We start from the raw sequence: 15083 nt of genomic DNA on the forward strand, positions 1-15083 counted from the left end.
AATGTGATTAACAGTTTTTGAGGCTTGCTTCATGCCATGTATTGCTCTCTACCAGTGCTGACAGATGGAACTTTCTGTGATGATGGAAATGTTCTATCTGTGCTGTGCAACATGGTCACCACATGAGGCTACCGAGCACCTGAAATGTGGCTAGTGTCACTGAGGAACTGAATTCATAACTTTATTTAATGTTAATGAATTAAAATTTAAATAGCCACACGTGGTTAGTGGCTGCTGTACTAGCTCTGAATGTTTTGCGTATGTTAACTCATTTAAATCTCACATCAGCCCTGGGATAGGTACTATTATTATTATTATCCCTATTTTATGATGAAGAGACTGAGGCACTGAAAAATTAAATCATTAGCCCTGATAAGAGTCTCTCCCCACTTCAAGGGCAGGAAGCCATCGTCTGAGGGGGCCCATAATTAAGAATGAAGGCTCTAGGGGTCACTCAGACAGGTTTAGAATTGAGTGTTCAGTATCTTCTTAGCTGTGTGATCACTTAGACTCTCTAAGCCTCAGTTTCCTCATCTGTAAAATGGGAAAAATTACAATTACCTCATTGGGTTGTGGGGGAGAATTTGATGCATTAAGAGCTTAGGAGGTTGGGTGGCACTTCCGCAGAGCATGTGCTCAATAAAGAGTGTTGATTATAATCTATAATTGGATGTGAGTCATACATCCCTCAAGGGTTGTGAAGAGTGGTGGCCACACATGAGGACACTGAAGCTTGAGAGTCAAGACTGTTGCCCAGGCAGTGAGTGGAGGCCTTGGTGTCCGCATCTGTAAAATGTGCTTCTGCAGACTGTTCCCTCCCTACTGAGAACAAGGTCTGGGCTGCAGGTGGGGAGGGGGCCTGAGTGGCTGGTCTGCTCCCTAGCTGGGTAATGACTGGTAAAATTGCCTGAAAGTTTATATCCCCCCAAATCCATGTTGAAATCCTAACCACCAAGGTGATAGTATTAGGAGGTGGAGCCTTTAGAGGTGATTTGATCATGAGAGCAGAGATGTCAGGAATGGGATCAGTGCCCTTGTAAAGAGACCCCCTAGAGAGCCCTCTCTGCTTCTGCCATATGAGGTTACAGCTAGAGGACACCACTTTTGAATCAGAAACCTGGCTCTCACCAGTCACTGAATCTGTCAAAACCTTGACCTTGGGCTTCCCAGACTCCAGAACTGTGAGAAATAAATGTCTGTAGTTTATAAGCCACCCAATTTATGGTATTTTGTTACAGCAGCCCGAACAGACCAGGACAGAACATCGGTACCGAGAAGCGGGGGTTCTGCTGTAAGAAATACCTAAAAACGTGCCAGCAGCTTTGGAACGGGGTGATCGGCAGACACTGAAAGAGTTTGGAGGTGCGTGCTAGAAAAAGCCTACACTGCCATGAACCCACCATTGAGGGTGATTCTGGTGAGGGCCCAGAAAGAAAAGAGGTATGCTGCAGAGGCCTGTCCAAGACAATGGAAGAATGACCCCACAGGCCTTTCGGAGATCATCAGGGCTGCCCTCTCATCACAGGCCCGGAGCGCAAGGGCCTGGGTGGGAGGAGGATTTCGGAGGAGGGGCCTTTGCTGCAGGGCTCCTCTCTCCACACAGGGTGGGGGGACCGGGCACTGCTCCCGCAGGCCCCGAGCAGTGCAGCACGCACTGCAACTAGCCAAGCTGTGGGGGGGCATGGCTGCCTCCACCCGGACGTCGGAGGGCCGTCAGCCGGGTGGAGCTACCTGTGCGATGTTCCAGCCCAGGAGAGCCCAGCAAAGCCATGGGAGCAGCATAGAATCTTGGGGCCCAACTCCTGCCCAGCAAAGTTCCGGGGGCAAGAACACCACCCCGTGTGTCCAGAAGGCAGGCCAAAGAGGATTATTCTGGAGCCTTAAGGTTTTGGACTTGCTGGGGACCTTTCTTCTTTTCTATTTCTCCCTTTTGGAATGGGAGTGCCTGTCCTATGCCTGTCCCGCCACTGTCTTTTGAAAACACATAACATGTTTGACTTCACAGCTGGGAAGGAATCTGCCTCAGAATGAATCATACCTTGAGTCTCACTCATAACTGATTTAGGTGAGACTTTGGGCTATAGACTTTTGGGTTGATGTTGGAAGGAGTTAAGCCTTTGGGAGCTCTTGGGATGGAATGAATGCATTTTGCATGTGGGAAGGACGTGCATTTGGGGAAACCGGGGGCAGAATGCAATGGACTGAATGTTCATGTCCCTCCAAAATGGACTAAGACAGCTGGTGCTGGAGCTTTCCAGGCCTGGGTTTTTATCCCAGCACTACTGTGTTACCTCTAGCAAGAGACTTCCATTTTCTGAGCCTCGGTGTCGCCAGTCTGTAAAATGGGCATCATAGTAGTGGGTAAAGGAAAGGGAAATTGTGTAGGACATTTAGTCCCTAGTGGGCACTCAGTGAATGCTCTGTATCTGATTGTTGTCGAGGGATAACTGGATCACACTGGGCTCCTCACCGTTCCTCAAATATACCCTCACGTTCCCACTTCAGAGCCTTTGCACTGGCTACTTCCTCTGCCCAGAATGTCCTTCCACCAGATGTTTCCATCCCTCACTTCATTCACTCCCTGGAGGTCCCTGACCACCAAACCTGGAACAGACCCCTCCCCACTGCTGTCACACTCTATCTCTGGCTCTGCTTCTTCTTCTTCCAGCACCTCATGAGGACACTCAAACAGCTTTGTTGGGCGGCCCACGTGGTGAGGAACTGAGGCCTCCTGCCAACAGCCAGGAAAAAAACAGAGACGCCCTGGCAACAGGCACCATCTTGGAAGTGGATCCTCCAACCCCAGTCAAGCCTTCACATGAAGGGAGCTCAAGCCCATGTTTTGACTACAACCTCATGAAAGATCCTGAGCCAGAAACACCCAGCTAAACTGCTCCTAAATTCCTGAAATCACATGAAATAATAAATGTTTACCATCTCAAGCCACTAAGTTGGGGAGTAATTTGTTACATAGCAATAGTAAACTAATACAGAGCTCAAGACAGCTCTAGGGGTGTCCAACCACCACGTTCCCCACCCATCAAGGTCCAGCTGAGGCTGGAAGGTTCAGGAAAGGGCATCCTTGGCCAGAAAAGAATTATGAAACTGGGCCCTTCCTCTTTCCTCCTCGGCTGTCAGAACTCTCAGGGCTAGATTCCTGGGCTGGGGTCTAATCTGCTGAGCCCAGGTGCCTGATGCCATCTACACCCCCTGCTTCCTTGCCAAAGATTTAGTTCCCTTTTCTGTCCTCCCAGTGCTTTCCAGTCTAAAATTGCCCAAAGTCCCTGCCTAAAAAAGGAGTCCAGTTTTTATAATCTGGACTCCTTCTCCAAAAGTGTGTGTCCAGCTGAGACCACCATCGGCAATATTATATCTCTCCAACCCCTCCCCACTGTGAATGGTTTGCTATGAATTTCCCTACTTTTCAGATGATGAATCTGAGGCATAAGACAGTGAAAAAAGCCACACAACTGGCAAGTGATTGAAGCAGCTGGTCTAGACTCAGGTCTATCTGATTGCAGAACCGCAGCTCTTAACTACCTACTATACCCAAGTAATAATAACGGTGATAGTAAAAACAGAATTAACTATTATGAGAGCAGTATGTGCCAGGCATCATTTTGAGGGCTTTCTATGGGTTTAATGATCCCAGCAAACTGTATGGAGAGAATGTTGTTTCCCTCCATCTGACAGAGGAGGAAACTGAGGACGAGAGAGGCGAAGTATCCTAGCCGGTAAGTGGCCCAGCACTGATTTACACTCAGGCTCCAGAATTCAGACCTTGACCAAAATCGTCAGCGCCGGCCCCGCACCCCACGCCCACCCCAAGGACCCCCAGCCCAGGGAGCCGCGAGCCGCCCCCTCTTCCGCCCGGGGAATCTGGTTTCTGAGGGGAAGTGACTCAGTGGCCTGGGGCACCGCAGATAATTATTCACTTCCAGTCCCGGTAATTAAAGGTCCTAATGGCTCTGCAGAGGACGTACAACCTAGTTACTCCAGCGATCCCCACCCCTGCCCGGGGATCAGCGTGGGGCGCACGAACTTCCCGGGCACGAGTTTGGCCGGAATCCCAGGCGGCGACCTCACGGGCTGCAGCGAGTTTGCTCGAGGCTCTGGCGCCCCCTGGTGGCCCTGGGTGGTGGAGGGCTGGGGAGCTGCTTCCTGGGCAGCCTTAGGCCCCCCAGTCGAGCTGGTTGTCCACCAGGAACCCCTACGAAGAGTAGCCCCCGCTCGCCGCAACTAGAGAAAGCCCACGCAGCAACGAAGACCCAACGCAGCTAAATAAATAAATAAATTCATAAAAGTAGCATCAAAATGTTAACTAAAGTTATAGACCTCAAAGAATTGAAAACACGTACTCAAACAGATACTCGTACATGAACGTTCATAGCAGCACGGTTCACAATAGGCAAAAGGTGGAAACAACCCACATGTCCATCAATGGATGAAGGGACAAACAAAATGTGATCTACCCTCAGCCATAAAAAGGAATGAAGTACTGACACATGCTACAGTGTGGATGACCCTTGAAACATTATGCTGAGTGAAAGAAGCCAGACACGAAAGATCATATTGTGATTCCATTTGGATATTATTCCATTTACGTGAAATATCCAGAATAGGTAAATCCATAGAGACAGAAAGCAGATTGGTGGTCGCCAGGGCCTGGGAGAGGGGAAGACATGGAGAGTGACCGCTGATGGGCACTAATGGGCATGGGGTTTCCTTTTCGGGTGACGAGAATGTTTCGGAAGTAGACGGAGGTGGTGGTTACACGACACTGTGAATGGACTACGTGCCACTGAGTTGTACTTTAAGGTGGTTAATTTTATGCTATGTGAATTTCATCTCAATTTTTAAAAAAGTAAAGAAAAAGTGTTAGCTAAAGGAGTGAGGATTTGGAGGGAGTTTGGGGATGTGCCCCTCCTATTTCTCCTGTTCCCCACACACCCCCATCCCCCCAGGCTGGTTTTGACCCCAAAATGGGCTGCTGGAGGCTGGGAAGTTGCTCTCTTACCCCTGTCCTGGCAGAAGCTGGGGATGGTCCCACTCCCACAGAGGATGTACGGGAGTGTGGGCCACTGCTCACCTGCAATCAGCCAGGCTGGCTCCCTGATCCCAGTGAACGTGCTGTGGCCACGTGACCACTCGCCAGCATCCTGTAATTGAGCCTGGCCTCAGGGTGAGCCAAAGGAGCCACAGGAAGCTTGTCCAGCAGGGGCGCTAGAATCAGAAGTGGCCGCAGGGCAAGCAGGTCCTCTCTGGAGAGTAAGACCTTGAGATACATAGAGAGGAGCAGAAAATGGCTAGAGGGTAGGAAGAAAATGGAGCCACAGGGTAGGAGGAATCTTGAGGGCAGAGGCTGCTGGCTAAGGAGGCTGCCGTGTCCTCTGCTATGAGGGCTCTCAGGACCATTGACTACCCAGATTGAAAGAGATTATCTTCAGAGCCTCAGGCTGCCCGTCACTTCCCTTCAGCCACTGGGGAATCAAATCACCTCAGGCTATTCCCAGGCCAAGAGCTGGACTCTGGGGCCAGCTGCCTGGGTGCACCTCTGGGCTCTGCCATGTATGCTGGCTGTGTGACCTCGGGCAAGTTACTTCGCCTCTCTGAGGCAGTGGGAGCCACAGGACCAAGGAGAGGAGGAGATGAGAGGAGAAGAGTAGGGAGGGAAGTGTTTGGCAATACTTTTTAGAAGCAGAAGCAGGGAGCTGAGGGCAGAGGGGTGTGCAGAGAGCAGCTGAGCCCCACACTTCCATTGTCCCCAAGCTGGGCTCCCTTCATTGCTGAGATGGCTTCCTACAATTGGTAGCCATCAGGATGGCTGCCTGACTTACCCTTGTCATGGTGGTATCAGGTAGCACCTGATTTTCCATGCAATCTCGGTTCAAGATGTTCCCTGGGGCTGATCTTCCTCTCTCACCCCCAATGATTGGTTCAAGGATGGGCAGGTCAACCCACAGACCCAGTGAGAATCAGTTTCAGGCTTGGGCAGAACAGTCTGATAAGAAAATGACTCATTCCATTCTCTTGGAGCTGGGAGGACATGAGCTCAGAGCTTCCAGGGGCCATGTTGCCCGAGAATGAATCCTCTCAGAGCAAAGCAAAACCCAGAGACTGGGAGAAACTGAGTCCTGACGATAATGGCTTTGCACCTAGATCCAGCCATACTGGAAAGCAATTACTCTTAGACTTCTCAGCCATGTGTCAGTTAATTCTCTCTTTGGCTGAAACCTGTTTGTGTGCAGCTTTTAGCCACTTGGCAACTAAGAGAGTCCTTCCAAGCACCTATGGGTCCTTCCAGTAACCATATCACCCACAGGTCCCTCATGGGCCACTCATGCCTGAAATAGGAGACTAGGATATGGTCCTGGGGTTGACTGGAGCACCAGAACATTTCCTATATGCCCTATTTCCCACAATGCCCTATATTTTGATTCCCTTACCCCAAATGACACATTTCCCAGGTAAGGACCTAGTTGTTTTAAAATTTTCTATTACTCAAAGATGCTTGAACTGCCAACCAAAACTTGTGAGCAGGAGAAGGGGATAACACCTAACAATTATTGAGCACTTACTACATGCTGGTGCTGTTCTGTGAGCTTTATATTATTACTCAGAGGGGCAGCAAGGTGTAGACTCAAATTCCGGACTGCCTGGATTCAAGTCCACTAGCTCATTGTGTGAGTTCAGGCAAACTATTTCATCTTGCTTTTAAAATTTGTAAAATGGGGATGGTAAAATTGTTCCTATTTCTAAGCAGTTTCATGAGAAGCAAAACACACAGCAAGTGCTTAGTAAACATTAGCTATTATTCTTGAAATCCCTCGTAACACCTTATGAGATGGGACACTGTTACTTCTTGTGGTTTAGAGATGAGGAAACCAAATCACAGAGAGGTGAAGTGATTTGCCGAAGATCACACAGCTTGAAAATGGCAGAGTGGGGACTGGAAGCCACTTAAAACATTAAATCCATTAATTTCCAGCTCAAAGCATGGTCACAGGTTGCTTTATGAGTCTGGGGCTTCATAGGACAATGCAAGATCTCCCCCTGCCCTTCTGCAGTCCCGTATGTGGCTCAGGGACCATATCCATCAGCCTCCCCTCCCTTCAGCCCCACCTGACCAGAAAACATACATAAATATACACACTTAATATACATACCAAAGGCAGCCATTCGGGCCTTCTGGGAAGGGGTGTGATTTATGTCTTGGAAGGGGCTATTAGTCCTGTGAGTTTTGCTAGGGCAGTGCTGGGATAGGTTTCTTTGGACTTGAACAGGAGGTGGCCAGGTGGTTAGGAATAGGGGCTTTAGAATCCAATAGGCTTGGGCTGTAGTCCTAGCTCTGCCCCTTCCTGTGTGACCATAAGCACGTCACTCCACTCTCTGAGCCTTGGTCTGAGGATTCAATATGAGGGTCTGTGTAAAATGAACTTGGCCCTGGGCCAGTATGCAATACATCTTGGTTATTAATAAGGAACAGGTGAAACTCAGAGGAGGTTTAAATTGCTCCTTTGGGAGAAAGCATTCAGGAACCACCGGGGGATCTGTGGACCTGTGGCAGACAGGAGGGTTTGGGAAGGGGGGATGAGAGGCCCCATAAATGATAGAGGGGAAGAGGAGTCCGCAGTGCCGCCTTTTTTTGTTTTTGGCTGTGCAGCATTCAGTATCTTAGTTCCCTGACAGGGATTGAACCTGTGCCCCCTGAATTGCAAGTGCGGAGTCTTAACCACTGGACCACCAGGGAAGTCCACAATGCCACCTTTTAAGGCAGGGCTCTCAAATCCTCCCTTTGATGCTAGGGAATGAGATAGCAAGAAATCCCAGGTCTCCACGCCTTTAGCAAAATTCGTTCATACTCAGGACCCTGGCTCTGGGCTGGTGGTGCACAGGTTTTGTCCCAACAGAGGAGGGGGGCCCTTGAAGTCAGGGGACTCTGGCCCTTCCTATCACTCCCCCTTCCCCATGACCCTCCCAGTGTGTGGCCTGGGCTGACGTGTTTGTGGTGGAGGACAATTTCAGTTCCTTCTTGGGGCTGGCTGGTTCTGCCCACTTCTGGGGTGGGGCAGCCACTGTGGAAGGAAACTCTGCCTCAGACCCTAGCTTGGACCACTGTCTTCCCCAGCAGGTGGCGAAGGGGGGGGAAGGATGAGTGGAAAGGGTTGGGAGTCCAAGATCTGGATGCAAGATGGCGGGTCCTATGGGCACCTGCCTGGGAGGTTCAGGCCGAGTCACGTCCCAGTCACCCAGCACCTACTATGTGCCGGACACTGTGCCAGGAGCTGGAGATGCTGCAGTGAACAAAGCAGACAAAATTCCCTGCCCTCAAGAACCTACCTTCTCCTGGTGGGAGGAGGGGGTATCACAGGTTAGGCAGAGCCATCAAACCCAGGTATGCTACCTACATTTGGCTTCTCCTGGTTCTTCTACCTCATGTACCTTCTCACCTCACCTCATTTCCTCAGCCTCCTGAGAAAAGCCCACAGGTTTCCCTGATCTCACCTCTCCTCTCGCTCTCTTTGCTCCAGCCACACAGGCCTCCTTGATATGTTTCTTGCCTCTGAGCATTTGCATTTGCTGTTCCCTCTGCCAGGAGTGCTTTTCCCTCTGGATATCTGCATGGCTTGTGCCCTTATTTCCTTCAGGTCTTTACTGAAAAGCAGCTTCTCCACGAGGTCTTCCCTGGCCCCTCCTAGCTAAAATGGCAACTCCACCATCCTCATTCACAATTCATATGCTCTTCCCCTGTTTCATTTTTCTCCTTGACTCTTAACTTCACCTAATGTACTGTACAAATGTTGCTTTATATTTTCCCGTCTCTGGTAAGGGAGGGCAGGAGCACTTGTCTGTCATTTTTACAAGATAATTTATTGAGGTGAAATTTACATGACATAAAATTCACCATTTTAAAGTGAACAATTCAGTGGCATTTAATACTATGTTGTGCAACCATCACCTCTATCTAGTTCCAAAACATTTTCATTGCCCCCAAATATAATGCTGTACCCATTAAGCAGTCACTTCCCATTCTCCCCTCCCCCTAGTCCCTGGCAAAAACCCATCTGCTTTCTGTCTCTATGGACTTATCTATTCCGGATAATTCATACACATGGAATCACACAGCATATTGTCCTTTTGCAACTGGCTTCTTTCACTTAGCATCATGTTTTCAAGGTCCATCCACATTGTGGCATGCATCAGTAATCCATTCCTTTTTATGGCTGAGTAATACTCCATTGTATGGATGTACCATGTTTTATTTATTCACTCCTCTGTTGATGGACATTTGGGTTGTTTCCACCTTTTGGCTACTGTGAACGGTGCTGCTATGAACATGCATGTACTTGTCTGTCTTTTTAACTTGTATCCCTGGTGCCTCAGAAAGAGTAGTGCTCAACAAATACTGGTTGAAAGAATGACTGATTGGAGGGAACAAAGGCATTTGACTCAGCAGGGTGGGGTTGGGGGGTCATATGCCTTCCCAGAAGGGGCGGTGGCTGGTCGAAGGCTTGAAGCACCAGCCCTGGAAGGGGACCAGCACGTGCAAAGGCCCAGAGCATGGTGCATTCTGGGAACACAGAGAAGCATCTGGCCGAAGCTGAGGGAGTGGGGATAGGAAACCATGCATGAGGAGGCTGGAGGGGGAGGCAGAGACCAGGACTACAGGGCCTTGTCACTCAAGGGGAGGAGTTTGGACTTGCTCCTGAGGCAGTGGGGAGCTATAGAAAGGCTCTGAGGAATGGAGTGCCATGACTTGATTTGACTGAAGTTTTACTAGGATCCCTCAGTGGAGAATGGACTCGGAGGGCACAGAGGTCAGAGTGACAGAAGGGAGACCCGAGAGAGGGCTACTGCCGACATCCTGCTGAGAGAGAGATGGTGGTGGCTTGGGATGGGGAAATGGTGGCTGAGATGGAGAAGTGACAGACTCGAGACATGGTTTGCAGGTAAATCATCAGGATTGGTAATGGTAGCCACAACCCAGTTCTAGTCCTCAAATTCCCCTTTCCAGTCCTTCTGAATCACTGTCCCAAAAGGTGGAAACAACCTAATGTCCATTACAGATGAAAGGATAAACCAAATGTGGTACATCCATACAATGGAATACTATTCAATCATAAAGGAATGAAGTACTGATAAATGCAGTAACACTGATGAACCTTGAAAACATTACGCTAACTAAAAGGAGCCAGACACAAAAGGCCACATATTGTATGGTTCCAATTATATGAAATATCCAGAATAGATAAATCCATAAAGATAGAAAGTAGACTGGTGGTCGCCAGGGGCTGGCAAGAGGGGAGAATGGGCAGTGACTAATGGATGTGGGGTTGTACTTTGGAGTGACAGACACGTTTTGGAACCAGGTAAAGCTGGTTATTGTTCAAAATTGTGAATGTATCAAATGGTACTTGAATCGTTCATTTTATTTTATTTTTTGCTGGTGACTTTTAAAATTTGGGAGCTGTATCTTTTTTTCTTTATTTTCAGCTTTGTTGAGGTGTAATTGGCAAATAAAATTGTAAGGTATTTAAAGTATACACTGTGATGATTTGAAATACGTAACATCATGAAAGGATTCCTCCCATCTAGTTAACTAACATCCATCACCTCCCATATTTGTGTGTGTGTGAGAACATTTAAATTCTACTCTCTCAGCAAATTTCAATCATACCATACAGTTATCAACTAGTCACCATGTTATACATTATGTTCACTTTAAAATGCTTAATTTTTTTTTAATGAGAATTTCACCTCAATTAAAAAAATAAATGATAAGGACTCCAAAAAAAAAAAAAAGAAAAGATGCCAGGCTCTTGATCTCAGATTTCTGCCTTTTTTGCCCCTGTCAACCCTTGCTTCCAGCATAAGGGGCTCTGAGAACCAAGACTCATAGACTTCTGGGAAATTTTCCCCACACCAAGGCCCAAATGCCCATGTGCCTGACATTTTCCTTATCTGGCGAACATCCAGATTTGGGGAAATTCCAGTTTGCCTTTCCTGTCCAAGAAATTATGGCACCATCAGGTACAGCTGGATCCAGGGGCTCAGATGATATCAGATATCATCATGTATCTGTCTCTCCCTATGCCATGGGTCTTGGCCCTACTTTCCTCTGTCCTGGCTTCACTATCAGGCAGGCTCTAGAATTCAACCACTTCTCTCCACCTCCAATGCCCCCACTCTGCTCTTAGCCACTATCATCACTCACCTGGCCTACTGCAAGAGCCTCCTCCCTGGTCTCCTGGCCTCTACCCTTGCTCCCTACAGTCCATTCTCCGCACAGCAGCCAGGAACCGCGTTGAACCTAAGACAGAGCATGTCCCTCCTCTGCTCAAAACCCTCCCATGACTCTCCATTCCTCTCAGAGTAAAAGCAAAATCTTTTCCACGATCCACAAGGCTCTAAGCAACCTGGCTTTGCCAATCATCTCTAACCTCATTTCCTACTATTCTTCCACTTGGTCGATCGGCACAAGCCCCACTGGCCTCCTCCCTGTTCTACAAACATGCTCAGATGGTCCCACCTCAGGGCCTTTGCACTTGCTGTTCCCTCTGCCTGGGACATCCTTCTCCCAGATATCAACATGGCTCCCTCCCTCACTTCCTTCAGGTCTCTGCTCCTCAGAGAAGCTTTCTCTGACCACCTTGTCTAAAATTGCACTCACAGTCTTTCTACCCCACTACCATGGATTATAGTCTGCCTAGAGAGAATCACTTCTAGATCTCATCTTATTTGTTTGTTGATTGACTCAAGGACAGCACCTGGCACAGTGTCTGGCACACACAGGCGCTTAGTGAGAGGCTGTAGAATGAATAGATCATCCTGGTCTGTCCTGTTTCTCTCCTGCTCTCAGGCCAGGACTGGACAGTGATTGAGTCCTGGAAGGTGGTGGGGACGAGGTAGCAAGAGCAGGAAGTAAAGACAGCTCTAGGGAGGTGGAACTGTGTTATTTTGGATAGAACAAAATGAACAGCAATTCCTGTTTACTGAGAGCATCTACTCTGTGCCATGCAGTTTATATACTATGATTGTCTTTATTTGACAGATGAGGAAACAGAGGGCTAGAGAAGTGGATTGATTTCTTTAAGGCCTCACAGTGATTAAATGTGGCTTACTGGACTTGTACCCAAGCCCGCCCAACTCCAGAACTTTCCCTCTTCACCTGGGGCCAGGGGTAGGGTTGCCAGGCATCCTGTCCATATAGAACAGTCCTGTATTGACTTTGTCATGACGCCTGAAATGTCCTGTATTCATCTTTTTTCAATAAATCACACGTTTTCAGCAGAGTTATTTTTCAAATTTAGCTGGGCGTTAAGTTTGCTAAATCTGGCAACCCTAGCCAGGAAGGAGCTCGAACTGCAAGCCTAGAGCTTGCTTCAGCGAGTGGTCTCGCCCAGGACCCCGATGCTTTTTCTGGACGAATTCGCCCCCTATACCTACCCCTGAGAGCGCGTTGAGTCTCCGGGATCTAATCTTCTTTCCCCGAATAGGACACTGGGAATTCCTAAACCGGTTGCTGTTCCTTTAAGAGTGGTTTCGGGGGCGGGCCCACAGGGTGTGGCGAATCCGGGGGTGGGTCGGGGCCGGGTTGTCCAATCCGGGAGCGGGGGACGAAAGCGGGGGCGGCTCCGGCTCGGGCTGGTTGGGAAGGGTTAAAGAGGCGAGTTTGTGGGTCGCCGACGGTCCGGCTGCCCCCGCCTCCTTCCGTCTGATCCGCACTCTCCCGCGGCTGCGCCGGCTCGGCCGCCCGGGAGACAAAGCACCGCCGCTGCCGCCGCCTCAACCGAGCAGGTCCCGGGCCATGGCTGGGCCGCTCCCCGGCTCCGCGTCTCCCGTCCCGCCACTGCTGCCGTCGCCCTAGGCCGCGCCGTGAGGTAAGGCCGGCCTGGCGGGGGGACCTTCGGGCTGACCTGCGAGGGTATGCGGGACCGGGCTCGGGCCGCCATGGGCCTCGGGGTCCCCCAGACGTCTGGAGAGATCTCTGCTGGGGATATGTCCATTTGCGATTCCACGCCAGTGGTACTTTTCCCATCAGGGACCCCAGCTCCAGGAGGCGAACTTGGCCGATGACCCTCCAGCCCCATAAAAGACCTCCGCCGCTGCGGGAACTCTGAGGACTAAAGCTCCACTTGGCTCCCACATTCTGCCGTTGACCACCTCATCCAGGGCTCTGGCTGTCCTTTAAGAAACACACCACACACAAAAGGATAGAGGGCAGCTAGGAGCAATGGCCTGGGATGGCGGTCCTGGTTTCCTTGTGGCCCCTGCCCAGGGCAGCGCTGGACAGGAACTCTTCAGGGTTCTCAGTACATGTTTTTCTGCCGGTACTTGCCACACCCTCTCCAACATGCCCACTGCTCGGCGACACTTGTGGCAGCTGGATCCAACTCCAGGACCTGTAGTTCTAGCTTCTTTCCTTGAAATGAGTGGCAAAATGCCATGCCTCAGTTTCCCCAGAGTCCTGGTTTCTGGGCAATCTGTGTCCTTGGAGACCTGGAGCTAATTATTTGCCTTTTTGACAGCTTCTTGACTGAGTGTTCACTACCTGCTCAGCATTTTGCAAAATTTCTCTTCAGGATTAATCTTTTCAATTCCGAGAGGGATGGATGTTAATATAGATGAGGCTGTGTTCTCAAGGCCCATCCAGCCTGGACTGAAGGAGGCGAATTGGCTCTGGGACCAGAGAGGGGTTGGGTTGGTCCCCGCCAGCTTCCTGCCTGGCCAGGGACTGTTGTATTAGCAGCAGTGCCCACAGCGGACTCTGAACTTCTTGGAAAAGTGTACGAGCAGGGCGAGATAAGCCGGGGACCAGGCCCTCCCAGAGGCTGGAGACTGTGCCCTTGCTGCTTCCTGCCCTCCCCTCTTTTCTTGCTGGGCTGGAGGAGGCAGGGGCATGGGCAGAGAGGGGTCCTGTGCTGGCTGGTGACCTTGGGCTCAGGGTGGGGTGGCTGCGTGGAGGGGGAGCTGCTGAGTGTGAGGGAAATTGCTCTTCCTTTGGCCTTAATGTGTGGTGAGACTCCAAGATCAGCCCCTTTGGGCTGGTTGCCTAGAGCATGAGATTCTAGGCACAGAATTGTACCTTTGAGCAAGTTACTTAAGCTCTCTGTGTCTCAGTTTCCACATCCATGAATGTGGGATGGGGAAAAGACTCCTCATGGGGCTGTTGAAAGGTTTACGTAGATAACTGTTTGATTCATTCTACAGGTTTTTGAGTACCAACTACATGCCAGGCACTGGAATTCAGACAAAGAACCTCTGCCCTCCTAGAGCAGGCAAAAATGACCCAGGTAATTTCAGGCTGAGGTACGGGAGAGTGACTAGGGGGGTCTCTTGTATACAGAGACCTCCTCCTCTTGAGGAGGTGATGGTCAAGCTGAAACTGAAGGATGAGGAGTTGGCCATGTGACGATATGGGGAAGGCATTCCAGGTAGCGGGAACAGCCAGGGCAAAGGCCCTCAGGTGTTTGAGGAACACCAAGGAGGCCAGGGTGGCTGGAGCTGAGTGAGCAAGGGGGAAAGAAATAGGGGAAGGGAACTTGGAAGACATGGGGAAGAATGAATTTTATACTGAGAGAAGTAGGGAGCCATGGGAGGGTTTAGAGTAGGGGAGGGGTGTGATTGGGTTTAGTTTTAATAGGCTCCCTCTGTGGGGAATGGATCCTCTGGGGGGCCAGGGGAGGGGCCTAGGAAGGAGTTATGATCTTACCCTGAACAACATGGACAAGGAACGGGCAACGGTGGAGGAAGGGAGACCAGTGAAGAAGCTACTGTAGCTGTCCAGGCGAGCCACGATGGGGGGCCTAGAATGGAGGTGGCAATGAGCAGAGATTAGGCCACTGATTTGGAAGAGGTGAGGAGGGGATCAAGTGGACTTGATGAGTGATCAGATGTGGAGGTGGGGGGAAACCAAGGGCCTTTTGCCGAGACAGAGAGCACTGAGGGGAGCATTTGGAGAGGCTGAGAAGAACGTCATCAGCTACCCCAGCTAAGCATGTACAATGCCTGGCACCGTGCTTAGTGCTTCCATATAGCCACTGTGTCATCGTCACAACAACCCCGACTTAGGTGCTGTTATG

This window comes from Balaenoptera physalus, assembly GCF_965194825.1.
Source record: "Balaenoptera physalus genome assembly, chromosome: 12".
Lineage (NCBI taxonomy): Eukaryota > Metazoa > Chordata > Mammalia > Artiodactyla > Balaenopteridae > Balaenoptera > Balaenoptera physalus.